The following is a 12,591-nucleotide window of genomic DNA, read 5'->3' as shown; positions in this document are numbered from 1 at the left end:
TTCTATTGCCATTGGAGAACGAGCCAGGGACACACTAGTAATTAGCCCAACAACCCAGGCAGGGCCACCCTTGTAACAGAATCTGCCCTGACCTAACACACCAGACTTGACTGACAAAAAGTTTGATTGTGCAATTTTCTCAGTAAGCTGACCTGAGGCTAGTCCCGTGTTTGCTTTCTATATACTAGACAATGTGTTTACGACATTTTGGATTCTTCCACACCAAGCACTTTTTGCTTGTTAACACGGCTGGAACGGTTGTGCCTTATTCTGAGATTGTATTTTGAGAACCGGCGGTGAAAGTTGGGATTTTTCTCTTCCTCCTCTTTTTTGTCCCTCCTGCTTTAAAAACAAGATAAGCCTGTATGCAAATAGAGTCCCCAGTAACCACAGTAACATTCTCAACTTTATTTATTGAATTGCAGAGTCTTCCTTCGCCCGCTTAAGCTCTATTTGCATACCTTTAACATTAGCAACATTTATTCCAGTAATGAGTCATTTGAGACATGTTCTGGGTTTACAGCTCTCAACCCAGCTGGATTCAACAGTACAAACGCCAGAAGAATGGATGCCTTCTATATTAAAACTCAGGACTCTTTATGTGCAGAGAGAGACAGAGATAGAGGGTTTTTTTGTTTGTTTGTTTGTTTTTTGTTTGTTTAATTCTGAAGTTGAACTGTGCCTGAATGACTTCAAGATAATATTTGAAATATATTTAGTTATGTATTTCACACACTAAAGAAATATACTATATGACCTTCTCATTCTATAAAGGGGTAAATGACAGGCTATGCTCTTCTTGTGCTGAATCTAACTATAGTCTCTTAAAGGGGAGTAACAGCTTTATATTTTTTAATATTTTTAATAGCTTTAGTGAGATATAATTGACTCGTAACATTGTGTACGTTGAAGATATACAATGTGTTGATTATATTTTGATTGTTTTTAAATGTAAAGAAAAAAAGGGAAAAAAAGAGAGAGAAACGACCTCAATGCTTTTTCTCAGAAAGAACAGGAAGCCTGAAGGAGGAAGTATGTGACGGTTTATTTTTCAACAAGTCCATGTTATCAAGTGAATGAAATTCCTCTGGAAGCTCTAAAAATGAAGATCGGAGGGTGGCTATGTTCAGATAGCACAAAGGCTCCGCAATATTTAGAACCTTTTTTCAAAGTTAAGTTATTAATGAAAGCCAATTATTGCACTTTTCCAAAAGGAAACACTGAGTCATTCATGAAATGATCTAAGATTTCGAAACTTGCTTACACCATTTTTTTTTTCCCTCCTCCTTCCCTACCTGTGCCAAAAGCAGGCTCAGAAAAGCCAACCAGTAACCATGGCCTAAATCCAGGGAGCCGGCAGCAAATTAGCCCTGAGACTGGAGTAATTTAACCAAGATTCCTAAAGTCCTAAAGGGAGACTGTCTCAGCAGGATGCCTCCACCACTGCCTGGGTCCGGAGGGGAGGGGACAGAAGTCCCTGGGGGGTGTGGGGGGGCGATTAACTAGTTCTGGCACAGCCATTATTTGGCCTTACCCTTGGCCTGCCTCCAAGTTTCATGTGGAACAGCAGATGGGCGTGGGCCCACAGATAGGCAGGCCCGTGTTTTCAGGAGGCATTACATATTTATGGCAGAGCCCTACAGAATTTGGCTGGAGGTGGGGTACCGATGAGCATGCGTTTGGCGAGGAAATACCGACTTCTTGGTCCATTTATGGAGAGAGCTTAAGCTCGTGTCATTAAACCTTGTCCAGAGACAGTCAATAAACGCTTGGGTCAGGAATAAACTTTGTGAGTGAGGTGGTTTTAACCCCAAGAGAGCGTCACCCTGTCCCTTGCCAAGGAAGAGTATTTCTAGGTACCTATTTTTCCAAACATGACTTTGGAGAAATTCACTAAGAGTTAAACCGTCAACGTTTCTGAATGGGCCGAGTGGAAGCAACTTATTTCATCTTTACAAATAACTGTAAATCCATGTAGACAAATAATGTAGACAAGGAAACAATGTTTTGATCCAAACAATACAGAAAAGCTTGGAATCGTGCCTCCTTAACAAACGCCTTGCGTTTGCATTGTACTCTTAAAAGGAATTTACAGATACGTTATCTTAATGTCACTCTGCCAGGTAGAGAGGGGACCCGCATACTGTCCCGTTTCACAGATTAGGAAAGGGGTGGCTCAGAGAGACCCTCAGCTTTCCAAGGTCACAAAGTTAATCACTTGCAGAGCCCAAACTTCCTTCCAGGACTCCTGGGAAAGAGGACTCACTGGTTCTCCCACTGTACTTTCCTGTGATCTGTATGTCCCCTACCTTATATCCAGACTCCGTGAGCTCCTAAGTCAGCTGTTACGTGCAGCCAGTGCTTCTCAACTCCCAGAATTCCCAAGGAGCATTCAAGTCTTGTTTTCACTCCCTACCGTGAAGAGCCTGCTCCTTTTTCACAATGGGGGATGTACCTATTTGAGAAGGAAGTAGGGTCTGGTATTAGTGTAGAATGACTTCCTCTTTTTCTCCTTGAATTTATTTTGGTATTACTTTATCCCAACACCTAAAAAAATAAAAAAAATCCCAGATTCTGTACTACATATGAGGGACATTTTTAGAAACACCATGTCTCATCCACTGAGGTGTTACTAATAGTCCCCAGTGATTTTTAATTAATTTCCTGTGTGTATATTTTTCACATTTTTTTTACAGTGATCTTTTTTTTTTTCCTCAGTCATTTAGGACAAAAGTTATTTTTTAAAGCTATCTTATTTTTGTGGACCTCACATTGTGTAATTCACACAATGGGTTGTTATCCCTAACACCACTAGAAAGAAATACTGCGGAGTTTCATGACACACCATTAGACAGTCATTCAGGTCTCACTTATTTAGAATACACCCAGTGAGCACTGGTTAAAAATTGATGATTCCGGCGCAGTCTTTCTCAAGTGATTTTTGTAAAATACCTAGGAGACGCTTGAACATTCTGTTAGCGTTTACAATCACGGGGAGAAGGGCAGAGGGTGGTGTTCATGAGGAATATTGCTTTATTACTCAGCTAAAAGTCCCTTTGGCACCGAAAGTCCCTTCTCCTTGGTGTTGCAGGCTAGGAGAAGTAAGCATTTTCTCTCTCTCGCTGGCATTTTTACTATACAGAAGAGCTGTCTTCTGTAAACAATTCCATTTTCAAAATATGTGAAAAAGAAAAACGTTGTTCTTTTAGTGAATGATTTCCCACCCCCAATGGTTACAGATCCTTCCCTCTCATTGAAGACTTATTTGCTGAGCAGTCACCATTGGGGGAGGGGTAGTTGTCCCCAACTCACACTGCAATAATGGCAAACATTTTTCTATCTTGCTCACCACGTAACAAGTGCTATTCTAAACATGTTATATGCATTAGCTCAGTGAATCCTTACTACTGCCCCATGGGGCAGGTCCCATTTTACAGAGGAGTAAACTGAGGCACAGAAATGTTAACTAACCTGCCCAAGATCATACAACTCAGGGGCCTCATTATTATTCTTTGTTCCCTACAGGCATTAATGCAGGCTGCAAACTTTCCACGAAGGTAGCTCACTGACCTCTGTCCCAGAGGCATCCTTTTTTCCGAATGTCACAGGAGTGTAGGTGAAAGTAGGAGAGTGTCTGTAAGGAGACTTGCATTGAATAGAGAGCAGGAAAGCCATGGAGAAAGAGAAGATGTGTGACATTGGTCTGGGTCAACACTTTACTTCTACCCATTAATGTTTCCTATAAATCTTTGAGCCAACTGGGTTGTTGCGACACAAACACGTAGTGATACCCTCGCTAGGTCAGGTCAACTAGAAAATATGACGTATGCTTAAAAGTAAGTGCTACATGCTTTAGCTTTGAACAAGCACATTCAGGTCATTTTAAATGCTTATGAAACTTTAATCACACAATGTTAAAACTTGGAGGATTTTATTCACTAGCTGAAGGACTCGTAGTTACTATCTAAAAAAACAGCAAGCAACAAGCAAACTAGAAACAAACACAAAAGAGAAAAATGAAAAAAACAAACACAACCAAGCAAACCCACAACAAATTAAACTTAGTCATAACGCTTGAGAAAACATATATTCTGCCTAATTATATTTTCTGCTTACTCAGATTTCCACGAACAAAAGTTTGCTTTCATCTTTTATATATGTAAGTGCGTATTTTAAAGTGTTTATGTGTCTATGTAAGTCTTTCTTGTACATTTTTCAATGTACAAGAAATATTTTTCAATCTTTAAACATGTGCAGGATGGTAAACATGTCACCTTTTATGAAACAAGGTTAGATATCAATAAACTAAACCTAGAGTAGAAAAAAGTATCATTTTTCTCAGATAATTCACAATTCTTCAGTGTTCTCATTGTGAACCAAATGAATAATCCTTTATGATGAAGAGAACATTAAGTTTCACCTACATGGACTTCATAACATTCCCTGGAAGCTTCTTTTTTTTTTTTTGGACCGAATTCCTAATATCAGTTCTGTTCTCATGGTTTATCTCTTCCTCCTTCTAAAGGGAAGTGAAAAAATAAAAGGGCTCAGTTTTTATACACACACACACACACACACACACACACACACACATACATTTTTAAATGCAGCACATGCTGTGTGGATATTGCAGTGCAATTTTAATAAGAGAAAGTAAAGCTATCTCTGGGACACAACTGAACTGTGCAGAACTTATGTGGGTCAGGGCGGCCGGTTGGCTCAGTGGTTAGAGCACGGTGCTCATAACACAAACAAACGTTGCCAGTTCGATTCCCACATGGGCCAGTGAGCTGCGCCCTCCACAACTAGATTGAAAACAACAACTTGACTTGGAGCTGATGGGTCCTGGAAAAACACACTGTTCTCCAATATTCCCCAATTTAAAAAAAAAAAAAAAAGAACTTATGTGGGTCATTAAAACTTTATCTCAAGTTGCTGGACACTAAAGAATGCATGCAAATGCTATGACAAGTATAATTTCATTAAGCTTTCCATTCTGTTCTCATCTTAAAGTTGAACTGAAGGTTCTCATCTTAAAGTGAACTCAGGATAAATCTCCTCAGAAAAAGTCAAAATGATTTCATTGTATGAAAGAGATCGATGGAATTTTAGTTCTTATTAAGCAAAATAGATTTATATTGATAAAACCAAACACCACAAGTGCCAAAGGAGGAGAAGCAACCTCCTTCCCAACCCTCCTTTCATTAAGGTCTCCATTCACCCAAACCTTAATGAAAGGGAAACATGGTAACTAAATGCAGCCAAATGTACCGTCTATGTACAACCCTTGGATTTCTCGTGCCTTTAGCATTACAAATCTTGGATTTAAATAGATACAAGAAGAGATTTATGAAATGATTAATCTGCAATCTGAGTAAAGTCATGATAGAGTGCAATATACATGAGAATCTTACACCCATGGAGAACCATTCAACAACATACATCGATGGCAGACCTGCTCTTCCAGGCAATATTTTAGGGGACAGGGGTACATTGATACGTAATGTCAATATGCTATATATAATATATAATGTCAATGTAATAATATATAATATACTCACAAGGTCCTTGAAAATATAGTTAACTTTCCTGCAGCCATGACGAGATTGGAGCCTTACAAAACATGACTAGGCACATTCCTTTTCTTTGGCTTATTCGCTGAAAATGTATTGAGCACCTACTATGTGCCAGAACCTGTGCTGGCGCAAAAATGCAGAATTGCACACACACACAAAATCATTGCCCTCACTGGAGTCAGAGTTTTAGCCAAGTAAACAGACAGCTCATTCTAGTGGATCTCAACCATCTATCTGTAAGAGCTAGAATTAACAACTGGCTTGATTAAAATGCATATTGGTGGGGCCTTCCTGGAAGCCTAGAGGTCTCTCACCCTCTGAGTGTCACCCCAGGGGATTTAGATGCAGGTGTTCTTAGCCTGCATCTTGCAGAAAGTACTTAACGACAATTGGAGTCAGTGCTCAGTAGAAAATGTACCCAGCGCTGAGAGGGCCGCCTTCATGAGAAACAAGAGGGCCCATCCATGACGCTTTTAGGGGCCCAGAAAAATGTTTTTATTTTAATGTCTTTTAAAGCCAGAAGATAAAAATGAATGTAACAATAATGAGTATATAATAATAAATCCAGCCTGGATTTTATTTGTCTTTAGGCCCAGGCCATTGCAAAATGTAATTTTGAATATCCTTTTGTGGAGGGAGAGGCCCACAAAGGCGAAAAGAAGGCGAAAACACCCTAGGCTCACGATACTCCTGCTGCTATGGGAAACGTATACATATGTATAAGGGACCTGGCCCTGGAAGTGGTGAGAGTTGGATAAGGCTTCCAGGTAGAAGGGACAGTTGAACTGAGAAGACCTGCAGAGAGAATAGAAATCAACTATGCTAAAGTCAGGGAAGGAAGAAATAAGCAGGGAGAAGTTAGAAAATGGAAGGGATTTCTAAGTAGAGGGAGCAGGATATGCAAAGTCCCTGGGGTAGGAAAGAGCATGACCAAGTGGGGAACTAAAAGACAACAATAAGGTTAGAGAAACCACAGCCTGGGAAGGAATAGTGTGAACTGGGGCAGGGGCCAGTAAATGCCAGCCTTACAGACAATGAAAACTACGGGTCTGTTTTTTCTCCCCTCCTTTGCCTTATTCCTATTTGCTTCCAAGACGGGATGAATCTTTCAGATATATTGATTTTTGTCTCATTGATTTGCCAAGTGTGCATGAGCATCTACTTTTAGCTTTTGCTGTTGTTATCTTTTTAATGCTACTAACCATCTAGATTTTTGTTTCTTAGGGTTTGGGGGTACCTTTTAAAAAAAGAAGGAAGAAAAAGTTCAGCATGAACAAACTTCTTTGTCTTCCAGAAGTTTGCTTGGTTTCTTTGAAACGGAGATTTGATAGTTAGGTGACATAATCGCGTTGTCATCACTCGGGCCACAGTTTGGAAGTATCTCAAAAGCTTTATGTCTGATTGTAAGAATATTTGTGAAGACTTTAGTTGCAAAATACTAATTCTGTTCTGGGAGGGGAGGGGAGAAATGAAACCGTGAAGACTATGATTTTCATTTATCATCACACTCCACGTTTGCAGTACAAGGCACACGAAATTGCCTCATCGTGTCACACAGGGGCCTCCTGTAACCACACCCCTTTAGCACATTAGGAAGGGCTGGGAATGGTGACAAACAGAGGAAACACGCAGTCTGAATGGGCAGCTATATTTAGCGTTAGCCAGATATTGAAGTGTGAAAATGCCGATCTAATACTGATGAATAGTCCACTTTTTCAAAAGAAACCAGAAACCTGGGTTTTTATGTGAAGTCTCTCAACTTTCTAAACACCACAGACCAACCAAAATGCACCTGTGACAACCTTCTGCCTGTGAACCTCAAGTTTGGGGTCACTGCTGTGGCTTTCTACAACTCCAGGGGGCGCCACTCATAGCACAGTGCCTTGGAGCGGGGCAACATGGAAACCTCACCTTCCCATCTCAACCTTCTCATTCTTACCGCTAGAATTTACGCTCATGCTTGTTTCAGTCTCAGCCTGAACAGTGGCCGACCCACACTAAGCACTCAATAAATATTTGTTGAATGAACCAAGATCTTGCCTTTTGTACAAAGATTTGCCATCTGACCCTCACTGTTTCTCTCCTTCCGAAATCTTCCTAATCAATACCATCTATCCGTCCTATCTCCACAGCTGATAAGCTGTCTGACCTTGGACAGGTTACTTGACCTTTCTGTGTTTCTGTTGTCTCACCTGTAAATGACAATAATTGCCCTTAATCTTATGAGAACCAATTAGTTACTGTGTGTAAAGTGCCTAGACAAGGTCTGGCACATAATAAGTACTCAATACATGCTAGCTGGTGATTATTATTAAATTGTATCTTAATTGATCATCTTGTATTTTTTGTATCTTTCTCTCAATTGCACTTAAATAATCTTATAGGTGCTGATTCTATGACTTTTGTCTTGGTTTCTCTCACAGCAATTACCATGGCAACAACTACAGAGTAAATACTCAATAAATATTAGGGAATTGATAAAGATAAATTTTAGCCACTCTATTACTTAGAATAAGAATCAGTTGTGAACAACAACAACTAAAACAAGATAAGAGTTGATTTCTCCCTCATGAAAAATAGATTTGGAGGAAGCCAGTTTAGGACGGTGTGGCACTCCATCACGTCAAGAACTGGGCTCTTTTGATCTTACTGTCCCCCCATCCTTTCATGTGGCAGCCACATGATCCAACATAGCTGCTCAAGCTCCAGCCATCACACCACATTCCAGCAAGCAGGAAGAATGGGGGAAGGTCACAAAAGGAGACATGCCTCTCTAAAGACACTTCCAGGAAGTCATATATATATATATATATATATCCAGGAAGTCATATATATATGTATGTATACACACACACACACACACACACACACACACATATTTATATATCACTTCCCCTTATAAACCATTGGTCAGAATGTAGTCACATAACTACCTCCCCTCAGGGGCAAAGGAGGCTAAGAAACATACTCTTTTATCTGGGTGGCCATGTACCACTGAAAGTTGGGGATTTTGTTGCTGGAGGAGAAGGGGAGACAGACATTGGGGCAACTAGTGGTCTCTTCCTGGCAGTTGAGTTTGCTATGGGAGGACAACAGAGAGAGGGAATGATTCCAGCCCTAATAAAGGAAGCCGTTGACATGGGCCTGGCTGAGATTTTGGTAAAAGCACTGCTTTATCTACCACTTAAAATTCTAATAATACTTTTAGGATTGATGGCTTTTCATTTACAATTGTCGATGTTCACTTATAATGGAACTCCCTCAGGAAGAAAGACATCTCCATAAAACCAGTTGATTAAGAAGTTTCTATTATACACGGACAGTTTCAAGCAAACACCAAAGTAGAGAGAAGAGCACAATGAACCTCCATGTACCCATTATGCAGCTTCAACTACTGTCAGCTCACGAACCTCTGGTACCGTCTGTGCCCCCACTCGCTCCACTGTGTTATTTTGATACAAAACCTAGACGCCATATAATTTTATATACAGTAGCCCCCCCCCATCTTGGATATGTTCCAAGACCCAGTGGATACCCAAAACTGCGGATAGTACCAAATCCCATGTATATTGTGTCTTTTCGTGTACATACACACCCATGATAAAGCTTAATTTATAAATTAGGCACAGTAAGAGACTACCAATGATGACTGACATTAGAGAAATTATAACAATATACTGTAATAAAAGTTACGTGACTGTGTTCTCTCTCTCTCTCAAAATACTGTATTGTCCTGTACTCACCCTTCTTCTTGTGATGATGTGAGATGATGCAATGCCTACATGATGAGACAAAGTGAGATGAATGATGTAGGCATCTGATGTAGCGTTTGGCTACGATTAGTGTGACGTGAACGTAAGCATTTCAATGCCACCACCCGTCAATCTGATAACAGAGATGGCTACTAAGTGACTAACAGATGGGGACCACATACAGCGTGGAGACCCTGGACAGACGGATGACTCATGTCCTGGGCGGGACGGATGGGGACACGCGAGATTTCATCATGCTCCTCGGAAGGGTGCGCCATTTAAAACTCATAAATTGGTTATTTCTGGAATTTTCTACTTAATATGTTCTTTAATGTCATCCCAGGTTTTTGCCAGTGTTTCCGTTTCCCTGTCTCATAGATTTTTTTTTTTAAAGTTTGTTTGACTAAGAATCCAAACAAGGTCATTTCAGTGCAGTCAGTTGACACATCTCTAAGTCCCTTTTAATCTATAGCTGCACAGTGCAACACAGTAGCCACCCGCCGCATGTAACTATATAAATAAATGAACAGTTATTAAATGAAAAAGTCAGTCCTTGAGCCACACAAGCCACATTTCAAGTGTTCCATAGTCATGTATAGCAAATAGAGAACATTTTCATCATCGCAGGAAGTCCTAGCGGACAACAGCTCTCTGGAGGATGCTCCAGACCCTTTTTTCCCCTTGTAATTGATTAGGTTGGTGCAAAAGTAATTGTGATTTAAAAGGTTAATAATAATTGCAACAACTGCAAATACTTTTGCACCAACCTAATAGTTCTTTAAAAAAAAAACCCACACAATTGGGGTGTTTGTCCTGTCAAGGTGCCCACATTTTAAACTCTGCTGATTCCAAACCCCCATGTCATTTAGCATGTTTCTCCTTTCTCTGTACTCCTATAAACCGGGAATTAGAACAAAATAGTCACGGGGATGTAAAGTACAGCACAGGGATTATAGTCAATAATATGGTAATAACTACATATGGCGTCAGGTGGGTACTAGACCTATTGGGGGGATTGCTTTGTAAGGTATATAAAGTGGTCTGACCACTCTGATGCACACCTGAAACTAATATTGACTGTCAATTGTAAGTGAAAAATATTTTTTAAAAATTAAAAAACAAATAAACAAAAAAACAGGATTCGACTATAGCCTTGATCAAATTCAGGGTTGATTCCTTGGTGCCATTTAAGATGACAGGCAACCCAGTTCTTGGTATTATGTGAAAAAGCACACAGAGAGATCAAAATCTGGAGGGATGCACCCCAGAACATTATCAGTAGTTATTTGGGGGAAGCAGAACGACCTTAGTTTTTGCCTTATTTTTGTTGATCTATGTTTCATTCCTTACTCCACAGTAAGCATGCCTTTCTAATGAAATAATAGCTGGTATTTATTGCAAACAATGTGCCAAGCGCTGTGCTGGGAGACTCATTTACATTAGCTCATTGAATCCTCGTGGCCTTCGATGAGGTAATTATTATCTCTATTTTGCAGTAAACACTCAGGAAAATTAAGTAACTTGTCCAAGGTCATATGGTCAGTATTTCATGAAGTCTGGATTTAATCTCTCAACTGCCTGACTCTCAAGGGATTCTGATTTTGGTAAGTGTGGCATGTGGTCTGAGAGACTTAATTTCTGGAAAATACTTTCAGGTTATTCTGAGGTAGACCTGGGTCTGGGACCCGAAGTCCATCTCTGCCCAGCACACTGCACCTTCCTCCACAAATATCTCATCTCACTGTGCCAAATCCACTCTCAGCTGAAGAATATTCTCGGTCTGACACATACGAAGCCTCAAGCCGGATGCCTGCACAGAATGTGTGCTCCACAAATGTGCCTCCCTCCCTCCCCCTGCTTCTTGGTGTGGGGGTCACCACACCCCGACTGTCTGTCCCAGCAGTGTCTTCTCACAGGTGCCATTCTCTCACCACTTCGTGCAAAGCTCGCACCAGATGCCAGGTACCTTAGGGACACCACGACACATTAGTGCCCCAAAACAAACAAAAATTCCTGCTGTGTAGACCTCAGAATTGGAGGTTTGGGAGGAGAAAAAAGCAAATAAATAAACAAGATAGTAAGTTCAATGTAGAAAAAGCCAGATGTTAATAAGCTATGGAGAAAGAATATGGACATCAGTGTTTTGCTGGTGTGTGTGTGCCACAGGGTGTATGTGTGTACATATAATTTTTGAGAGGATGGCCAAGAAAGTACTCTGTAATGCAGGGGTGGACACACTGGGGACTGGGCCAAACCCAGCCCACTGCTTGTTTTTGTACAACTGAGCTAAGGAATGGTTTTTCCATTTTTAACTTGTTGGACTGAAAATCAGAAGAACACTTTGTAACACATGAAAATGGTAGGAAATTCCATTTCCGTGTCCATAGATAAAGTTTTATTGGAACACAGCTCTGCTCATTTGTTTATTGTCTGTGGTGCTTTTGCATGACAATGGCAGGCCAAAGAGACCCCGTGGCCCACTATGGCAAAAATATTTACTCCCTGGCCTTTTCCAGAAATAGTTTGGCAATGTGAACCCTAAGTGTCATTTGAAGACAAAGACCTGAAATAAGTGAGGGAGCAAGTCATGCATTTATCGGAGGGAAGATCCAAACAGATGCCACAGTACATGCAAAGGCCCTGAGGTAGGATCATAGCTAGTATGTTCTTGGCAAACAAGAAACTCACTGTGACTGGAGCAGGGCGGGTGAGTTCAGAAAGCATAGGGGACCAGATCATGTCCAGTCCATTGTAAGGACTTTGGCTTTTAGCCTGAACGAGATGAGAGTCATGGCAGTTTTGTGGGGAGGGTTGATGTGGTCTGGCTCATTTGAACATATTTTCCTTTTTTAAGAATAGACTAAAGGTGGGCTGGGGGCAAGGATGGAAACCGTGGAACCAGCTATGAAAGCATTCTAATAATCTACACAAGCAGTGATGCAGGGTTGAACCGGGGAAGTGAGGGAATTGCTAGGATTTCTCCAGTGGGATTCTTCATACATTTTGAAGGCAGAGTCACAGGATTTGCTCTGGCTTAGAAACGGTAGCTGAGTGAAACGAGCTGTCAGGGATGAGTCTACGGTTTGGGGCCTGAGCCAACAGAAGACCGAGATGCTCTTCAGCAGAGCTGGAGAATTTTCTTTAGCAGAGTGGGAGAAGTCGGTTGGATGGGGGAGGATGAGGTGCTCAGTCTGGGTGATGCTAAACTTGAGATGGTTTTAGACATCCAAGAGGAGACGTCGAGTAAGTAGCTGAGTGTGGGA

Source organism: Rhinolophus sinicus, chromosome 13 (genome assembly GCF_057876585.1).
Source record: "Rhinolophus sinicus isolate RSI-liver-muscle chromosome 13, RSI-T2T, whole genome shotgun sequence".
NCBI classification, from domain to species: domain Eukaryota; kingdom Metazoa; phylum Chordata; class Mammalia; order Chiroptera; family Rhinolophidae; genus Rhinolophus; species Rhinolophus sinicus.
This window is presented reverse-complemented; position numbering follows the sequence as displayed.